General features: G+C 31.6%; 1 pseudogene; it reads right to left on the bottom strand.

Moving 5' to 3' along the window:
- Nucleotides 1–5,361: 5,361 nt before the first annotated feature.
- LOC149492604 (uncharacterized) lies at nt 5,362–6,059 on the bottom strand (annotated as a pseudogene).
- Between the last annotated feature and the right edge of the window lie 16,751 nt (nt 6,060–22,810).

Here is a 22,810-nt window from a genome sequence, read left to right as displayed (position 1 = left end):
AGCTGACTCCAATTATAAAAAATTCCATGTGTTAACTTGAGCCAATAACTTCCTTTGCTAGTAACAAAAATATTATAATATAAACTAACTAATTATGCAGCTTTAGATTCAATTACTGTGTCATTTCTTGGGAAGAAAAAGTTGGCTAACTAAGTTGACTTGAGTTAACCTCTGTCTTTTGTTCAACAAAGCTAGCATTATTTGACTTCTTTCTTCTTGGCCTAATTTTTTTCCTTGCTGTAGCCTGTGCTGCATTTTTTCCACTAACAAACTGCACACATGTTTCATCTGGCATTTGAGAAGCAAAATTAATCATTTAGAATATTAAATGAACACAATATATCATACAAAAGCACCAATGTCCTTTTCTGACCTGCTGCATCTCTTTTCTTATGACAGAACAAACATATGCTGCAGCCAATGCATTGCTTGATTCAGCAATTATTGGATTTTTTCTAGGCCAACCAACTTTCCCCTGCAACTCATATGCAAAATAGTATGAAAGTTCAAAAAGCTACAACATATACAATCCTACGATTATCAAAGCATAATCACAAATATATATATATATATATATATATATAAGCTAAATCAGATAAACAATAACATAATATCAAATCCAACAACATTACATTAAATAAACAAAAAAAAAAAAAAAAGTAGGACTTTTGTACAAATGGCACTTACACGCTTGGGGGCTTGAGGTGCATGAGGCTCTTTAATATTTGGACAACTTCTCATGTTGTGCTTCTAATCCAATCAGTGTTGGCACCGCATCTGAATACCATGCTCACCCACCTTATCAAAGTTGGATTTTTTATGTTCTTCATCAGATAACTTCATCCTTAAAGTTTTCCTTCTACTTGGTTTTTTCTTGTACTCTGGTGGAATGATGGATGACTCTGATACCAATTGATGCGGAACCCCAGGTTTATAGTCAAACCAAAACCCCAACACACAAATCAAAATTGAACATACACCAATAATAAATTCCCAACCTATGGAACCCCCAAACAATAATGTATGGAAACGCCAATAACAAATTGATTTAAAACAATAAGAACAACAATCACACTAGTATGCCCTTTATGAAAGCAATTCTTAATGCAAAAGTAAGAACAAAACTCATGAACTCACTTTGGAAGAAATTGACCAAGCCTAGAGACTTCTATAAATATGATTGATTATCAATGATCTACTTTACAATGAGAATAAGAAGGCTTTATATAGCCATGGACAGCACCTTAGATTTCCCAAGCTAAAAGGAAACTAATAGCCAATGGAAACAAACCCTAAACCAAATAAGAAAAAGAAAAACATGTTTTTTACTTAAGCCCATTATAAAGAAAGCCCAAAAATATTAAATTAACCCATTCTAGGCCAAAAAGAAGTCCAAAACATTTAACCCAAACTAATGGCCACCCAATTACATAAGTTCAGTCTAATTATTTATTACAAAGCTAATTAGACATGGATTATGGCCCATTTGTGAATTAGGCCAAAATCTGTCTGAAATGTCTTCTTTAGCTTTCAATGAAGAATGATGAATCAATCTCCTCTACAAATCTGCCCATGTATGCTGAAATAGCTTCCTTGAGCTTCTTTGATCTTGCTCGAGTGATTGGTCCTTGAGGAAGTGTCAATTTATCCTTCTTCTTGTCTTGTTTAGATTGTGCTGCCTTGATCATGCTCATCTCCCCTTGCATCAAGTTTAGGCTTCCTCTTTTGCAAAAATCCTTTTTTCCTTAAGTGTATCCAAACCTAATCTTCAAGTTCAAAGATCATTTCTTTTCACCCTTTATTTGCTCTTTATGCATACAGCCTATTCTTTTGCTCAATCTGCTCACGTGCTTTATAGTGAATAGCTTTAGCCTTTTTTGCCTTCGCTTCGCCATCTAAGTTAGTAATCTTATTCAATTGTAAAGACAACAATTCCAACACAGTTAAAGGATTAAAACTGTAAAGAATCTCAAAAGGTGAATAACCTGTAGAAGAGTGTACTGCCCTATTATATACAAACTCAACAAATGGCAAACAATCTTCCCAAGTTTTCAAATTTGTACCAACAATAGCACGCAACATAGTTCCTAAAGTCCTATTAACCACTTTAGTTTTGCCATCTGTTTATGGATGACAAGGAGTAGAACACAAAATTTTAGTACCCAATTTTCCCCACAGAACACGCAAAAAATGACATAGAAACTTAGCATCACGATTAGAAACAATGGTTCTAGGTACACAATGCAAACGTACAACATTACGAAAGAATAAGTCAGCAACATATGTTGCATCATCAGTTTTATGGCATGTAATGAAATGAGCCATTTTACGAAATCTATCCACTGCAAGAAAAATGCTATCTCTACCTTTCCTTGTCCTAGGCAATTCTAACATAAAATCCATGGAAATATAAGTTCAAGGTTTAGTAGGCAAAGGCAAAGGTGTATACAAACCATGAGGCATAGTTTTAGATTTTGCATGCTTACAACCAATACATGCAGAATAAACTTTTTCAATAAGTTTTCACATGTTAGGCCAATAATAGTGTTCATGCTGCATATCCAAAGTCTTTTGCACACCAAAATGCCACATCAGACCCCCCACTATGTGATTCCCTAACGAGCATCTCACGTATAGAACATATTGAAATACAAAGTTGTTTACCTTTAAAAAGATATTCATCATGCCTATAAATTTTATTAAAAGCTTCATTTTTACATGCTCTATACACCTCCCCAAAATCAGTATCATCAACATACATTTCCTTTAAATGCTCAAAACCAAGTAATTTAGAACTAAGCAATGAAATTATTGCATATCTCCTAGAAAGTGCATCAGCAACCACATTTTCTTTTCCTTGCTTGTATTTACTCACATATGGAAAAAGTTCTAAATATTCCATCCACTTACCATGCTTTTTGTTCAACTTAACCTGTCCTTTCAAGTACCTAAGCGATTGATGATTACTATGAATCACGAACTCTTTTGGTAGAAAGTAATGTTCCCACACCTCAAGAGCTCTTAACAAGGCATAAAACTCCCTATCATAAGTGGATAATTCAGGTTTCCTCCGCTCAGCTTCTCATTGAAGCATGCTATGGGACGTCCTCCCTGCATCAAAACAGCACCAATACTATCCTGGAAGCATCACACACTCTACCTTTTACCACTCTTGTTTTATTTCTCATGATTGCACTTCAGAACTAGCCTTAACACAAAGCACACACCAAAAGCAATTGATAAGAAAATAATGATATCCTAACAAGAATGAAAAGTTCAACTCTAGAGGCAAAGGGTCAAGATGAATAAAAAAAATAGAAAATAGCACACCAAAAGTAGAAAACGTGTACTATAGATTAATTTTAAGCTTAACAAGATGCAAAATGTGGAATTTAGTGTCAAGGAACCAAAAATAGCAAGTAACTTTAAAATCAGATAACTGAGAGGGAAATAAAGCAATGACAAGATGGATGCGCTAAAATGCAAAGTTTAATCAAATCCTAATGATAAGACTAAACTCATGTTATGTATGACATAAAAGAACAATTCAACACAAGTAATAAGGAAAATTAACCCAAATTGCCTAGAAATCAACTAAGATGTATTTATTTGTAGTGTAAGCCCAATTTATGTTAAAAAGCCCCAAAAGTATCCCTAAAGGTAATTCAGCCTATATTAAGTCAAATAGGTTTCAGCCCACTTAATTTAGCAAATAACACAACCAAACAGCCCTTAAACAATGGTTTTTTTCCCTTTATAGTATAGGGTTCTTGCAAAAGCTTCATATGTAACTGTCTTTGAATTTTTTCTAATTTTTTTGTTTTTTATATAGTAATCACGAAATCAGAAGCTGAAAAACATGAACTAAATTAAACTAATTGAAGAAGAACCCAATTCGAATTTGGACAGAAACTCAATTCATCCAACAAGAATAAAGCAATTAAAAGGACTGAAATTAATAAAATGAAATTAAGAACAAGATAAATAAGAATTTACCTTAGTATATGCTCTGATACTAATTGCAGCAGAACCCCAGGTTTATAGTCAAACCGAAACCCTAGCACACAAATCAGAATTGAACATACACCAATAATAAATCCCAAAACAATAATGTATGAAAATGCCAATCATAAGTTGATTTAAAATAATAAGAACAACAATCACACAAGTATGTCCTTTATGAAAGCAATTCTTAATGCAAAAGTAAGAACAAAACTCATGAACTCACTTTGGAAGAAATTGGCCAAGCCAATAGACTACTCTCAATCTGATTGATTATGAATGATCTACTTTACAATGAGAATAAGAAGGCTTTATATAGCCTTGGACAGCTCCTTAGATTTTCCAAGCTAAAAGGAAACTAATAACCAATGCAAACAAACCCTAAACCCAATAAGAGAAAGCAAAACACATTTTTTACTTAAGCCCATTATAAAGAAAGTCAAAAATAGTAAATTAACCCATTCTAGCCCAAAAAGAAGTCCTAAACATTTAACCCAAACTAATGGCTGCCCAATTACATAAGTTAAGCCTAATTATTTATTACAAAGTTAATTAGACATGGATTATGACCTATTTATGAATTAGGCCTAAATCCACTTGAAATATCTTCTTTAGCTGTTAATGAAGAATGATTGTCAATCTTCTCTACAAATCTGCCCATGACTGCTTGAATAGCTTCCTTGAGCATCTTTGATCTTGCTCAAGTGATTGGTCCTTGAGGAAGTGTCAATTCATCCTTCTTCTTATCAGGTTTAGATTGTGATGTCTTGATCATGCTCATATCGTTAGGCCATATGTCTTCTCCATTCAAAGGGACAAGACCATGTTTGTATGTCTTAATGTAATAATCTTTCTTTAAGTAATCATCCACATAATCCAACACTTCATATCTCATGTAGTGAATGCATTAAATGGCATGACTGCAAGGGAGTCTAAACAGTTGCCATGATCTACAAGAGCAATCCTTTGAGAGAGGGATACCACAAAGGAATTTCCACCATCTTTGAATTGGAAGGTATCACCATCAGAAGGACTTGGCAAACATTATGAAGTGAACATTTTGTTACTTTCTTTTTTTTTTTTTTCCTTATTCTTCCTCCAACCCCTTCTTCCCATTTCTCCACTTGTGTCTCCTTGAAATAGTTTCTTATCATTAAGGATGTTCTTATTTTTTCAAACATCATGATCAAATGCATAGTTCTTGCTTTAGCCATGTATCCATTGAAGGTCTCTGCAATGTTGTTTGTAACATCATCCACTTTGGGAAAAGTGGATAAAAATGCTTTATCTTTAAAAAATTATCAGCTGCTTCTGCATCAAGCTCCTTCAATTCTGAGTTTTTTTATCAAATGCAGCCTCCTAAGTAGAATGCACAATTGCCCAAAAACATTGCTTGTACCCTTCTCCTCTATGCATTTTTTTCCAGTTGTCATGGATGTGGACTGCACAGTTGCATAAGGAACAAGCTCTTTAATGGCATTCTCCATACCCTTGTCAAACAAAAGAGAACATAAGCTCAAACATTTTAAGTAAAATGAACACAAAATTTGAATAAACGAAACTAATGTTACAGAATTTTACCTTATGTTGGTCACTCACAATGGTGAGTCGACCACCGTTTGTAACTCCTAGGTCCTCAAATAGCAAATTTAGAAACCAAGTCCAACTAGCCTCCTCTCTTTCCACAACAACTCATGCAGCTGGATCCATTTGATTATTGGCATCTTTACCAATTACACTAAGTAATTATCCTCCGAGCATTGTTTTTTAAAAAAAAAACCATCAATAAATATACATGGTCTACAAGCCTCTTTGTAGCCTTTTCTCAAAGCCGAGAATTCAATGTATAACCTTTGAAACACATTTGGGCCCCTACTTCCATTCTCTTCACATTGCAAAATAAATGTCCCCTCCTTGTTAACTCTTCTTAGCTATGCTATGTAAGACCTCAATTTCCAGTAATGTGCCTCTAGAGACCCTGTTATCTTTGCCATAGCTTTAGCCCTTGCTCTATAACACAGTTGCCTATTAACTGTAACAACATACTTTTCATTCATGTCTGCTATCATCTTATTTGTACCATAAGAAGGATCTCTTCTTATTTGCCCTAAGAATTCTCTTGCAAGAAACTCAGAATTTTCTTGTCAATTTGTCAGTGACATAAAACACTTGTGTTCTTCTTGATATGTCCTGATTACCCATGACTTGTCCTTTCCTCGGGTTCTTGCATATAGTCTCCAAGGACAAGATCCAAAGCATCTATAATCAACCTTATGTCCTGGTTCTTAATAGGAAGTTGCTCACGAATGGGGAGCGTTACAGGCTTCACCTTAGTGTTGATCCTTATTGTGCCATTTGTGCAGGTCTGGTGGAGGACGAGTTACATGTCCTACGTGATTGTTGCTTCGTGAAGTAGCTGTGGGTTAACCTTCAGGTTCTTAGTTCTGACCATTTCTTCAATGTGGCTGCTTCCCTCGAGGATTGGTTTACACAAATCTTTCTAGTAATGTTTTGCATGTCTCAGGGGTCCTTTGGAGCACGATCTTATTGTCTGTTGCTGGAAGATTTGGGAAAGGAGAAATAAATGGATTTTTGGTGATGAGCACATTTCCATTTATGGGACGTTACAAGATATTATGTCATTGGCTTCTGCTATTCATGAGCCAAATTGTATAGGTCTGAGTATGGTGGTCCCGCAGCATATTAAGGATTGGTGGCTGATTTTCTGGCAGCCACCTGTTCTTCCCTTTTGTAAGTTGAATACTGATGCTTTGTTCATTGGTTAGAGAGCTTATGGAGGTGGTCTGCTCCGAAACATGAAGGTAAATGGCTCGCATGTTTTTGTTTCTAATTTTGGTTCATGCTCGGTCCTCAACGCTGAGCTGTGGGCGATGCTAGAGGGCTTGTATCTGGCTAAGGGCCAGGGTGTATCTCATCTTCTTATTGAGTGTGATAACACAGTCGCAGTCCAGTTAGTTCAGGGCCAAACTCAGTCCTCTGGTGTTGTTCAAAAACTAGTGCTTCTGATTCAAAACATTCTCAACAGTGATTCGCAATGTCAGGTTGTTCATGTTTACAGGGAAGCCAACTGGTGTGCAGACTATTTGTCAAAGTTTGCAGGAAGTTTTTCTTTTGGGTCTCATTTTCTGCAAGATCCTCCACATGGGCTATGTCAATGGATTATGCATGATTCTATAGGGGTAGCCTATCCTAGGCTTTGTATCTCTACTTAGAGCTGTAGCTCTCCTTTTCAAAAAAAAAAAAACAAACTATAACAAATCAAAATATATATAATAGTCAAGAGAAGGAGAGAATTCAATTATAATAATTAATAAAAATTATATATTACATGCGTTTTACATAATCTTCATTTCCGCATAAGAACATAATATATGTCTTGACTTGAGAGGTTAAGTATCCATGGTTACGTAGAAGAAATCTTTTTTCTTTAAACTCAAAAGAGTCTAAAAAAATTAGGTCTAAATTCATTAAACAATCTATTTATATTAATCTAAAGAAATAAACTCATTGTAGAAGTATAAATAATTAATGACGATTAGGGTTTATTTCTTATATAAGTAAGAATACTTTCTTTAATTATTTTTACCAAATTTTTATATTTTTTTATTATTTATGCTTTAATTTTTCAAACAATAAAATTAAAATCTTTAACAATATTTTTATCATCTTTAAATTCAGTAGAGTATCTTAGTCACCTGACTTTTTCCTTTTCTATTCCTACTTTTATATATGTCATTATTATTATAGAGTAAAATTCCTAATTTAAATAAAAATAGAAACTTTTTTAATTAATATAATAAGAATATCTTAGTGAACAATTATTAAAATCATAATCTAAATCCTTATAAAATAATTTGTTAATTTCAATTAATTTGTAAATTTTAATTGAGAAGTTTTATAATAATTAAAAGTCTTGATTAAAATAAAAATTCCTAATCGAAATAAAAATTATACAAATTAATAGCAATAATTATATCAAACAAACCCATCATTATTAGTTGCTATTATTTCCTAATTTGAGATCCAAATAAGTGTACGAATTATTAGTTTTTATTTTGACTATTTAATTTTAATTTTATTAGTGAAGAATATGATTGGATTCACCCAAATCAATTATAAACTATTTTAATTATCAATTATAAAAAAACTAATAATACATCTTTAAGGAAAGTATTTTCATCTAAATTATTAGTTTATTCAATTAAAGAATATATTCTTTTTATTTTTTTAACCAATAAAATCAAAATTCTTAAATATATTATATTCTTCATATCATATTTAACATATACCTTACATAATATATAATATAATTTCTTATTTTAGCCGATAGAATTTAAATTTAATTAGAAAATTAATATGGCCAATCAAAATTAGAATTTCTTTATTTTTTAACCAATCAAATTAAAGTTTTAATGACATTTTTGTTGATTTATAAACTTAGTAGAAGCGTTTGACGAAGCCAATGTTTCCTATTCAAATTTTTATATATACTATAGTCGATAGATTATAAATAAATGAATGATATAATAATTTTTTATAGTCAAAAGAAATAAATACTTTATAGTTAAAAACAATTAAAATTAAACAGATATGTATGATGATATGATAAAACAACTTCCTAATTTGAATAGGAATAATTTATAATATTAAAATAATAAAAATAAATTGGTTAATGTTATAATTAAAATGGGACTAAACTTCCTAAAAATAAAATTTAATTAGAATAGGAATTTCCACGTGGTGTTTAAAATTTATAACTAAAGAAACATAAATGGTGTTTAAATTTATAACTGAAGAATTGATACTAACTAAATAAATAAAGGTATTTTACCACAAATGTAAGTTTAAGAACAGAGGTTATTAAATGTATTTTTATGATAACTATTAGACAAAACAGAAGACACGTTAGAAAAGATACAAAATAGGTTAAATTATTTGAATATTTCTTCTTCTAGTATTAAGGTATTAAGTAAAGATAAACAATTTGAAAAAGATGAAGAAGACCCTGACATAGATATTAGTCAATTAAGAGGACAATTTAGTGAAAATTTTATTGTTCAAAAGATTCATAATGCACCATTACCCAAAACTAGAAATTTTTACCCTAGACCAAGACCTCCAGACATACAATATGAAGATAGATCTGCTATGACTCAGGCTCGATACGATGGAGAATCAATTAATGAATGGAATATAGATGGATTATCAGAATATCAAATTATAAATACTTTACAAGAAATGATTATGGCTTCATCCGCCCATAAGTCTAAAGGTAATACAGATCCAGCTGTAGCTCATATATTAATCTCAGGATTTACTGGGCAGTTAAAAGGATGATGGGATAACTATCTTTCTTTCGAAGAAAGACAGAAAATACTAAATGCTACTAAAACTATAGTTAAACAAGAAGGTCAACAACAAATACATATGACTATACAAGACGCAGTTAATACACTAATTTTTACAATTACTAAAACCTTTATAGGTGAACCAGGAGAATATCAAGCTAGAGCCTCTGAACTGTTAACTAATTTGACTTGTCCAAAGTTACAAGATTTTAGATAGTATAAAGATGTATTTCTTTTAAAGGTATTTACTAGGCAAGATTGTAGTCATGCCTTTTGGAAAGAAAGATTTATCGGTGGATTACCTAAGTTATTTGCTAAAAAGGTACGCTCTAGAATACGAGGGATATACGGTGGATTTATCCCTTATGATACTCTCACTTATGGAGAAATTATTAACCATGTTAATAATGAAGGATTAGCCTTATGTACCGATCTTAAGTTAAAGGCAAAAATGAAGAATGAGTTCCATCAAAGTAGAAAAGAATTAGGCAGTTTCTGCTGCCAGTATGGATATGAAAGGTTACATCCTCCTTCTGCTAAAAATAAGAGGAAACCTAAGAAAAGTCCCTATAGGAAACCTTTTAGAACAAGAGCTTTTCGAGATCAACCTCTTAAAGATAATAAACCGTCTCCAATAGCTAAGAAGAATACAGTTAAAAAGAAAGGTAAAAGACAAATAGTGTGTTACAAGTGTGGAAATGTAGGACACTATAAGTCGCAATGCAAGATGAGAGAAAAAATAAATAATTTAGATGTATCAGATAAATTAAAACAGCAAATGATGAGTTTGCTTCTCACCGATACAGACACGGATTTAGAAATAAGTGATAACCCTGAAGATTTATATAAAGTAGAATCTAGTTATTCAGAAAATAGTTCAAATGATATAGACAACTGTGAATGCAATGGTCCCTGTATTTGTAAGATAAATAGTATAAATGTAGTTACTAGAGAAATAGATTTTCTTTTAGATTGTTGTTGACGCGTGTTTTTTATGCCCTGCCTGATCCGATGAGGACACAAGGATGAATGGGTTAATGCTATCTAGAAGCCTTTCAATCCAAGGATTTAAATAAAAAAAAAGGGGGGGGGAAATCAAAAGAAAATAAAATAAAAATAAAATGAATAAAATTAAATTAAAAAAAAAGAGAGCTGCGTGCTACAGTAGCCGCACTACAGTCTCCGCCTACAGTAGCCGTGCTACTGTAGCTGCGTTTCCTAACCTAGCTCTATAAATACATCTCTTTCTCACAATTTTAACACAACTTCACAACTCCACAAACAGCAAAAACCTAAAAAATATACTATGCTGCCACATTTCTCTCGAAAAAATTCTTATGAGTTGATTTGAAGAGAAATTGGCATTAGATATCAATTTTAGGTGAATCAAATCATAAAAAGAGAGAAAAAAATCGAAAGATAAAAAAAGGGAACACTTCAATACTTGGAAACAAAGCTTCTGGAGATCTTGATCCATTTACAATCCTCAATCTGAGGATTAGGTAATTTCTTTAACATTTTTTGTTTTTTTTTATATATATTTTTTTGTGTGTTTTTACATATATTTGTGGTTTTAGTAATTTAAGCTTCTTTTAATTGTATTCTACTCATATTTGGCCATTTTATATGTCCTTAAATCACATGTAAACAAGAAATGATGTAAAAAAATCACTTAAAAATGAATTCTGGGTAAAAATCACGCAACTGTTCATCCATGAACAGTTACTGTTCATCCAGATTTTTCTAGAAATAATAAGAAATATATAAATTTTGTTGTTCATAGATGAACAGTAACTGTTTGTTCAATGAACTGTAACTGTTTGTTCAATGTACAGTAACTGTTTGTTCAATGAACGGTAACTTTTCATCCAGATTTTTCCAGAAATGACAAAAAAATATATAAATTTTGTACAAAAATAAAACCTAATTTCTTCAATAAATCTGAGAATGCTCAAACATGAACAGATCACAGTTTAATTAAACTTAAAATACTAAAATGTAATTTTATGTGTTTATTTTTATGAATTTTACAATTTATGTTTAAATAAAAAATGAAATTAAATTTGTAGATTTATTAATAATCTGCAGATTTAGACAAAAAAAATAATTATAATGTTTAGGATTAAATTTGTTGATTTATTTATGTTTAAGATTAATTTACATGTTTATTAATAATAATTTGCATTTTTAGTGTTAAATAATAAATATGTATGATTTTGGGTTTTTGGGTTTATATGTTTAATTTCAAATCGGGTAAAATGTATTTTAGATTCGGTTTGTTACCCGTCTTGAACCATAAGGCAAGAGCAGGTCATTTATTTATTCCATTTAATATTTTTGACTCGGTTTGTCACCCGCCTTGAACCATAAGGCAAGAGCGGGTCTTTTTATTTATTTGGTTTAATTGCTGTGGTTTGAATGGTTGTTGTGTGATAATTAGATTTGATTGGGACGATTAAATAATTTTCCATATAAGAACTCGATTCATTTGGTTTGGGTTTAAATAAATAAATAATTTGGTTTTTTCTAACTAAAATAAATTAGAAATCATAGGTTAATAGAGGCCGGTTTTCCGGGCGTCGGCTTCCAACTGGCTGACGTACCCAATTCCCTTACCCAGAACCGCATTGGTGCGCCTGACCAGTCTTTTTGAAATAATTTGGCCTTGAAACAAAATTGGGTTTATAATGGAGTCATTTTTATAAAAACGGTCCCATTGCCTAAACAATGGGTGACGACTCAAAATTGTTTATAAAACCGATTTATCGGCACCGCATCCAAAATAAAAAAAAATATTTTATCAAAAATCACAAAAAGGATGTTTTCGGGTCCTCCGGGGGGGATTTTCGATGAAAACAATTGTATAGATAAGATTGAAGATAAGGACGTTCAAAGGGAATATTTGTTAAAACTAAAAGACGTGATATCACACAAAGACGAAAAACAATATGAGCTCTATGAGTTAAAAGAAATATTTAATAGGTTCAATAGCAATAAAGAGAAATTTTCTCCTTCTCTAGCCGACCTACAAGGAGAAATAAAAATAGTTAAAAGAGAGATAGAAGAATTAAAGCAAGAACATAATAAAATTAAACAAAACATTATTCAGTTACAAGTTAATAAAATTATAGATGTTCAAGCAGAACCCTCAGAAAATAAGAAAATAAACAATTTAGCTGAAACATTGTCTTATGATGAGTTTATTAATGTAATATCTAGAGTAAGCTTTCAGAAATGGATAGTTTTAGTTAAAATAGTAGTTAATAATGATTTTCATTTAACTACGACTGCATTAGTTGACTCTGATGCAGATCAAAATTGTTTACAAGAAGGATTAATTCCAACTATATATTATGAAAAAACTAAAGAAAGGTTATACACAGCTGATGGTAGTAAGTTAAGAGTAGAATATAAATTAACAAAAGCAAAAATATGTGCTGACGGGTTTTGTTTTAAAACACCTTTTATTCTAATGAAAAACCTTACTACAGGAGTAATACTAGGAACACCCTTTTTAGCTACAATCTATCCCTTTAAAGTAGATAATGAAGGATTAAAAACAACTATCTTAAATAATCAAATATGTTTTAAATTTATGCAACCAATTAGACAAAAGGATTTAAGTACTATACAGGATATCTCGATATATAAAGAAATAAATTTAATTGAACAAAAACAACATATTAGCTATTTGAAACAAGAAATTAATAACATTAGAATTGAAACTCAATTACAGCAAACTCACATCCAACAAAAAATTAAAGACTTTAAAGAAATATTAAATAAAGAAGTATGTTCAAATATTCCAACTGCCTTTTGGTCTAGAAAACAACATATAGTTCATTTACCGTATATAAAAGGTTTTGATGAGAAAAACATTCCAACTAGATCCAGAGCTATACAAATGAATCAACAATTACAAGAATATTGCTATAAAGAGATAAACAATTTATTAGATAAAGGATTAATTAGAAAATCTAAGTCCCCTTGGAGCTGTTCAGCCTTTTATGTCCAGAATGCGGCAGAAATAGAAAGAGGAGCACCTAGGTTAGTTATTAATTACAAACCCTTAAATAAAGTACTACAATGGATTAGGTACCCTATACCCAATAAAAGAGATTTGTTAAAATGATTACATAGTGCAAATATATTTTCTAAATTTGATATGAAATCAGGTTTTTGGCAAATACAAATACATGAATTTGATAGATACAAAACTGGCTTTAATGTTCCTTTTGGTCATTATGAATGGAATGTTATGCCATTTGGTCTAAAAAATGCCCCTTCTGAATTTCAAAATATTATGAATGATATCTTTAACAATTATCATGAGTTTTCAATAGTTTACATCGACGATGTGCTTAATTATTCAAATAATATTGATCAACACTTTTCTCATTTGAAAAAGTTTTATAATATAGTTAAGCAAAACGGTTTAGTTGTTTCTTCTCCAAAAGTTAAACTATTTCAAACCAAAATAAGATTTTTAGGACATGACATTTTTCGAGGTACTATTAAACCGATTGACAGATTAATTAATTTTACTGAAAAATTTTTAGACGAAATTACTGATAAAAATCAATTACAAAGATTTTTGGGATGTTTGAACTATGTTGCTGACTTCATGAAAGATATTCGAGTTTTATGTCAACCACTGTTCAATAGGTTAAGAAAAAACTCTTCTCCCTGGTCTGAAAAACATACCCAGCTTGTTAAAACCATAAAATCTAAAGTTAAGAGCCTTCCTTGCCTTTCTATGCCAAATCCCGATTCCTTTCTAATCGTAGAAACAGACGCCTCAGATATAGGCTATGGAGGTATTCTTAAACAAAAATTACCAAATCAATCTTTTGAATCTTTAGTTAGGTACCATTCTGGAGCATGGAATGATACACAAAAAAATTATTCAACTATTAAAAAGGAATTGCTTTCAATCATTTTATGTATTACAAAGTTTGAAGATGATTTAATTAATAAAAAATTCCTTTTACGAATTGACTGCTCAGCAGCCAAAAATGTTTTAGAAAAGGATGTTAAAAATATTGTTTCAAAATAAATTTTCGCTAGATAGCAAGCCATTTTATTGTGTTTCGATTTTGAGGTTGAAGCCATCAGAGGTACTTCTAACTCTTTAAAATTTTTGCAGGGAAAAGATAGAAACAAATAAGTTTTTCCCTTTATCTGAAGAATTTGTTAAGCAAAACTTAATGGGAACTCCCATTAAGAATAAAATTACAAGAGAGAGTTACGGAAAAAAGAGTGTGAGTATTTCTTCTCAAGTACCTGGCCCTTCAACAACTCAATTACCAATACCAGCTTTTGCTTCAACTACTTCGGTTACAAATAAACCAACCAATTGCCATGACGCCCTTACCGGTGCATCATCATCTTCTACAATTAATTATCCTTATGTTAATAAGGATATAGAAATACCAATTACCTACATCGAAAAGGAATATACCAAATGTTCCAATATTTTAGAAGTCGCTCAAAAGGTATTTCCTTCTAATTTTCATTTTGTTCCCGAGTCGCTTTCAAAAAATAGAAAGTTTTATAAATTTATATTAGTTGATACATACTCTATAATTCTGGAACATATTCATGATTCAGAAGATGTTAAAAAGGTTTTATATTCAAAAGTTCAAATAAAAAGGGTTTTTTCTCTCTCTGACTGGAACCAGAATCCATACACTGAGAGAAAATTTAGTCAAAACTTTGTACCAAGCTCTTTCAACTATGAGGATTATAAAAAAGCTTGGTATAATGCATTTTACTTAAGAAATCATAATCATTCGTGGTTCATAATGATTCCACGAGGTTCAATTACAGAATTTCCTTATTGGTTTCAAGAATGGTTCAAGTATTTCGGATGTTCAATTAAAACTTTCCCCACAAAGATACTACAAGGCTTTGAACTCTATGATAAACAATTAACCAATTTCGGACAAGATAAATTACTCTCATTTGCAGCTACATTTGGAATTCCATGGATCTTATCTTAGAATTATCAAATTAAACAAGTTCAACCACTGCCCTTTCCTCCTATGCTGGTAAGAATTTTCAGTAACAAATGGTGGAAAGATTACAACCAGACCCAAGCATGTGTTCAAGCTGTTCAAAGATATTTCAATTCTAAGCGACGACATCTACCTTTGGCGAAAAATCCAAAGAATTTAGATTTCTTAACGGATAAGAGCAAATGGCAGGCTGCACTTGCCGCTGGCAGCTCAATTGAAGAATTTAAGAAAACACTACAAGATATCAATAGTCAAGTATTTGCAAGAAGACGACGATGATAATGAAGCTACTTCTAGCTACTCACCTCTCCATGAAGACGATTGTTATGATATAAATCCGATAGATTAAAGTCTATCCAGTTCAGATATGTTCAAGTAAAGTTGCTTGTTTTAGTAGACTCTTTCTGTCACCTTATGAATATGTAAAGTTGTTTGTCTATATTAACTTTTGTCTGTATTAGGCTTATCCAACTCTTGTCTCTATTAGGCTTATCAAGCTTTGTCTGTATTAGGCCCTACCCTATTTGTCTATATTAGGCTTATCTATCTTATGTAGATAAAGTTTATCTTCTTAGATGATAACTATCCAGACTTTAAATCAAATAAAGTCCATACTCTCCTATAAATAGCTAAGTACGATATGAGAAAGGCAGAGGTTGAAAGAAGAAGTATGCTTGTGCTATCTCTACCCTGCTCTTTCAAAAGCTTTGTACTCTCTTTTCTTATAAGTAATAAAGCTTTCTTTTGTATAATTGGTGTTTTACATCTGTTTTACTTTAAATAAGTTTTATTAATTATAATTTGTTATATTTGTTTCTCAGAATTTATTATACTCTCTCATAGATAAATGATTACAAGAACCATGGAAAAGCAAATATTCAAAAGTTCAACGCTTCGAAAACCTCCCAAACAGTAAACGAATCTAAAAAGTTTAACATATAAATCTAAAAATAATAAGGAAGTCGAAGGGATTACTAAATTATATGAAATATAAATAAAAAATATTCTATTATTAATTTGTAAGGTTAAATTATTAAAAATACCATAAATTTTGTGGGTAGTTTTAATTGTACCTTAAATTCAATTTTCTTCTCTTAATACCCCGAACTTTAATCTTAGTTACAATAGCGTCATAATTTCAAATTATACCCAATTTAACGAATAAAATGTTATTTTTATGGGACTCAGTTTAATCTGTTCCCCAAATTAAGCTCATTTTCCACCACCGTTGGTTATAAATAAAATAAATATTTATTTTTATTTTTATAAATATTAAAATAAAAAATAATTTATTCATCTTAAAATAAAATAATTTTATTTATCTATTTAATCTTGACAACAAATAATGATTCCCTAAAAATAAAATGGTACCGTAATGAATAAAATCTATTTTTATAAGAGATTTAACCTAAGTATAAACAAAATTTCATGTTTAAAAATAGCAAAATAAAAACTTAAACTAATATTTTATGCTTATAACTAACTAAAATTTATTATTTTACTTAGATTTTTATGAATTTGAATTCCTAATCAATATTAATTAGGGCATTGTTAAACAGTAAATTTTTAGTTAACCTGACTATAAGAGAGAGTATAGGTCCAAATAACATTTTGTTCATTAAATTAGATATAATTTGAAATTAGGATGCTATTATAACTAAAATTGAAGTTCAGGGTACTAGGAGAAGTTTCATGTTTAAAAATAGCAAAATAAAAACTTAAACTAATATTTTATGCTTATAACTAACTAAAATTTATTATTTTACTTAGATTTTTATGAATTTGAATTCCTAATCAATATTAATTAGGGCATTGTTAAACAGTAAATTTTTAGTTAACCTGACTATAAGAGAGAGTATAGGTCCAAATAACATTTTGTTCATTAAATTAGATATAATTTGAAATTAGGATGCTATTATAACTAAAATTGAAGTTCAGGGTACTAGGAGAAAAAAGTCGAATTTAGGGTACAGTTAAAACTACCTGCAAAATTTGAGATATTTTTAATGATTTAGTCAATTTGTAATAGAGAGAGTTAAGATTATACTTACCGTAAAAAAAAAGACATGATTGCAAACTTAATAATTCTAAATTATTGATGTAATAATTATTGATAGTGAAAAGGAAAAAATTCTTGATAGTCAAAAGCAACAAATTCTTGATAGTTAAAAGTAATTAAAACTAAACATATATAGTGATATGATAAGACAAATTTCTAATTAGAATGAGATTAAATTTATAATATTAATATAATAAAAATAATAAATTGATATCATAATTAGAATATGATTTGATTAAAATTTTCAATAGAATTTAGATTTAAATATGAAATTAACATAACCAATCAAAATAAAATTTTCAACTAATCAAATATAAGTCATCAATGATATTATTGACAATTTATAAACTTAGCAGGGATATTTTCGGAACCCAATATTCTTTATTCACCTATATATATATATATATATATATATATATATAGACACACACTATTCTTTTTATGACATACATTGCACGTTGATTATGCTCGTTATATACTTATTTTGTAAAACTCTTTTAATTTTTTATCTATATAATATTAAAACATAAATTTTTGGTTAGATTAAAATAAATATAATTGGTTAATTTCTATTAAACTTAGTCATATAAGCTACTATATTTAGAAAAACTGTCGCCACCGAACAACTATACCCAAGCCAATAAGCTTATTCTATACACCCAAATCCTTACTCAAGAAAACAAGAAATATCAAGATAGCAACACAAGAGAACCCAATCTAGAAACCTCTTTTAAGACAAGAGAAGAGTGCTAGAGATATTAAAGGATCCTAAACGACAAAAGAACATAGAAATAACAGCAAAAAATAATTTTAATAAATTATATCCAATCAACTAATAAAATGTAATTTTCTAAAATGAATATATATATATATATATATATACACACACACACACACACACATTATTCCCCCCTATTCCCATATCAATATACGACCCATGTCCATGGACCAAACCGGCACTAGGGCCCAGGTAAGCTTAAGGCTCTCGAGACCTGTGGTAACCCTAACACATAAAATCCACACTCGTCAACCGGATTTCTGGGAACAGCAAACCCATATTCCTGGCCCAACTTCAACATCTCAAATCAGTTTATGATTCGGGCATGTTTATAACACACCTTATTTATAAAATGAGCTACTGGTTCATATATGCATTAAAATAAATAATTAAAAACGTTCACAAGTTAAGATATTCATATTAATACATTATGAGAGACATATAAGTCCTATAACTGCGGAGTTTACTAATAGCTAGAAGTAGTGAAGTTCTTACATATGACAATACATAAATTATCTATTACAAAAACTAGAAATTTACTTCTATAGCCCTGCGGAGAAGATTGCAGAGCTTCAGTCGAATCGATAGGAACTATACTTCCTAACAAGTTAAATAATAAAAAGAGTGAGTTTTATAATGAATAATAATTATTGCATACACAGACATTCACACAATCATAAATATTAACACCTCCACATATTCACATCACGTGGAAATTGGTCTGTGGCGTCACTAAAACCCCAGAAGAGCCGTCCTCCCACATGACCCTTCCTCTCATGACATGTGTACCAGGGAGCCAATCCCCCATACATGGCCAACCAGTCTAATCCTCACTTGACCAGCCTCTCATTTTTTTTTATACTCTATTTTCTTTCCATATTAACAAGAGGCCACCATGTGGTTTCTATATAATCCATATCATCAGATGTACACGGGGGCGCCGATCTCCCCATACGTGGCTGACGGTATCAAAGGTCGCCCTCACAAACCCATGGTGACCCACTTCATCGCAATTCCATACAACAAGGCATAGCAATATCATAACACAAATAATCAAACAATGCAATTAAATGCAAGCATATTAAGTAATTAAACACTATCATGCAAGAGCGCAAATAAAGATTCATATACCAATTCAAATAAATACAAGGGTATTAAATAATAAAATAATATAATAATTAGTTCTTCAAAAATAAATAAATAAATAAATAAATAATAAAAATTAATATAGAACTTTATTTTAAATATATCAAGTTAAAGAATTAATCTAGATAAACTTATTAACTTAATTATTAAATATGATTAGCCGAGATTGTTTCAAAATTTCGGTAGGACCTCTCCTAAAATTTGATTAAACCACAATTCAATAATAAATTCTCAAAACCCATCCATCGGGCAATTCACAATAGCTAATCTCATCCGCCATATCCATTATTCATCAATCATACCTCATCTACCATCAATCATATAGAGCTAAACTTGCCTATCTTAAATTCACCACAATAATCAATTCTAGTTAATATAAATTATCAATTATCTAATTGGCTGACTAAGTCTTTCTAAGGTCACGTTAATTATTGCTTTACGTAACGATTGAGGGATTTAATTAAGTCGAATAGTGATTTTAATCACATATCCATAATCTACGAACTAATTCCTACATTTTGAGTTTAGGGATTTTTTGGACACCGAAAACCTTCGCAGGCCACTGTAATCACCGCTGCCCATGTTGACCGAAGAGTGGCAGTACCGAATTTCACATTTCTCTACACCAAGTTGTTTCAAATTTCATGAAGCTTATAAATACCCTATCAATTTCTATAATTCCTGCCCTAATATAATATAATCACAATTTCTCATAGTTAAATCTTAAGTTCAGATTCTCCTAAAAACTCCAATTAATTCACAAACTTCAAAACCTAATATTTGAAAGACCTTCAATTAGCTATCTATTCGAAATCAACTAAATTACCCAATGAATTTAAATTTGGATTTTATACAAAAAAAATGAGGAACTAAGTCTTAGAGCGTAGCAATCAAAAATCGGACGACGATTTCACACTCCACGCGAGGAGAAGATGATTATGCCTCTTGGGGTCTTGCCGGAGACTCATTGGCCTCCACGGTGGCTGATAAATTAATTTTTTGCTAGAACTGTGCGATTCATACATCCCTAGACTCGAAATTTCACAGGGAGCTCGATTTTATTGTCCATTTATTGAGCCAGTGGCTAGTTTGGCCGGAATAGGTGTGAACCCCAACCCCAAATATCATAGCATGTGAATACATGTGACTAAGGGCAGAAATGCACGTGGATGTATGAGTCGTCACCTTGTTTAATTATTTTAGGGTAAACTAGGAAAAAACCCTAAGTGACTTCGATTTTAATTAACCTAATTACTCGATTAATTAACCCAATGTTTAAGGCATGGTCTACGAACCCGAGGTGGATCCCGAGACTATGTCATGCTGATGAATTAACCTATGAATGAATGCTTTGCAAGGTGATGATGTAATTGGACCAATGAAAATGTTTATGTGATTTCGACTTGCCGCTCGGGGTTAAATCCCTAACATGCCTACGTACTTCCGTTTGAATGGAAGATCAAAGTCAACGTAGTTCGATAGGCCTTCTTTGAAGGGCTTTGAAGGTGTATGCTTAATGCATGAGTGTGTGTATGCTTTGTGCATGTTTGTTTAGGCATTTTGCCAAAGGATCGATTGATTCGATTAGGCGTTCATCGCCAAAAATGAGGCATTTGTGCCAAAAATGGTTGTCGGGCGATTAGTCGCCAAAGTTGATATTTGGGCTTATTATTGCCAAAAGTTGACGTGATTTAGGCGATTGTCGCCAAAATTGATTTACTCGAAGGCTTTTAGCCAAAACGAGTTGATTTAGGCAATTTGTTTGCCAAAAGTGTTGATTGGGCGATTGTCGCCAAAATTGATTGATTTTAAGGCTTTTAGCCAAAATGAGTTGATTTATTTAAGGCATTTTGCCAAAGAATTCTGATTTAAGCAATTTGTCGCTAGACAGTGGTTAATCTAATTTATAGGCAATTTGTTTGCCAAAAATTGATTGAACCGTGGGCAATTCGTTGCCAAAATGTGGTTGATTTAATTGTAGGCAATTTGTTGCCAAAACGTGATTGATTAAGGCTTTTTAGCCACAATTATTGATTAATTGGACTTAAGCCGGACTGTTCGAAATAAAGGCAATTAAACCGTAATTATTAATTAACTAGGCTTTTTAGCCAATATTGTCGAATTTAGCATTAATACCACGATTATTAATTAACCGGGTATTTAAGCTTAATCATATTTGATTGAGGCAGTTAATTTGTCTAAATATGATATGAATGCATTTATGCAGTTATAGAATTATTAGGAGTAGAAGAGAAGCATGCATGAAGTGCTAAAATTAAATAGACAGAGTTTCGTTTAAGTACCTGATTTAATCGACGACCGCTTCTTAACTCCGGATTAAGCTCCTCGCTTGGGGAATATTAATTAATTAATTAGAATTTGTTTAATTTTAGTGGCCAAGTATCACAACACATAAAAAAAAATAAAGACTGAATTAAAAATGCAAAAAGCGGTAAAAGAATCGCAAAAGCGTGAGGGAGATCGTCCGTCAACACAGACAGGAGTGGCAAAAAATGAAGAGGTAAGTGGCCATTTATAGGCCAAAAACGGGCCTAGGGCGGCAGCTGCCGCCGAACCGGTGCCGCCGATGACCGGCGGCTGCTGCTGCCGCTGGCCGGCGGCAGGTGCCGCCATGTTCGGCGACCGGAGCCGCCGTGCTCGGCGGCGGCCCCTTGGGCCTTTCACTTCAGAGGAGTTTTCAGGAGTTTCAGATCTCCGAAAAATATTCCGGGACCTGTTCCGTGATCCTCGCGACATTCTGGACGTTTTAAGTACCATATTGGCATACTTTCAGTGAACTTCCAAAATGGTCTTCGATCCGGTCGGACTGTTTGCAAAAAGTTAAATTTACTGTAGAAAAAAGTCAAATTTACTGTAGCAAAATTTATTATCCGCAGTCCGGGAAAACTAGCTGTTTGAGCCTCAAAATTTGAGTATTCACAGTTGCCCCCCACTGGCTATCATAAAAATGATTTATGAGAGCCAGTGGCTGTCTGAAGGAGCAAATTTTGAGGATGGGCAGAGGAGGAAACCCCGCCGTTGGTTTTTTTTTTTTTTTTTTTTTTTTTGAAATGAAATTATCAAATGCATGGATTTATGTTTGTAACTTAAAGATGTTTTTGCCTCTTTGAGGACTTGAAAAGATGTTTTGCCTCTTAGAGGACTTGAAAAGATGTTTTGCCTCTTAATGAGGGCTTGAAAAGATGTTTTGCCTCTTAGAGGACTTGAAAAGATGTTTTGCCTCTTAATGAGGGCTTGAAAAGAGATTTTGCCTCTTAATGAGGGCTTGAAAAGATGTTTTGCCTCTTAATGAGGGCTTGAAAAGATGTTTTTGCCTCTTAATGAGGCTTGAAAAGAGATTTGTTTTATTATTTTTTTTTTCTTTGAGAACCAAGGGTCCACCTAAAGTCGAAATGATCAAATGGCTTGCTTTTGGATG

This window comes from Jatropha curcas, chromosome 11 (genome assembly GCF_041381405.1).
Source record: "Jatropha curcas cultivar XTBG-Jc1 chromosome 11, XTBG_Jcur_1.0, whole genome shotgun sequence".
Lineage (NCBI taxonomy): Eukaryota > Viridiplantae > Streptophyta > Magnoliopsida > Malpighiales > Euphorbiaceae > Jatropha > Jatropha curcas.
This window is presented reverse-complemented; position numbering and strand designations above follow the sequence as displayed.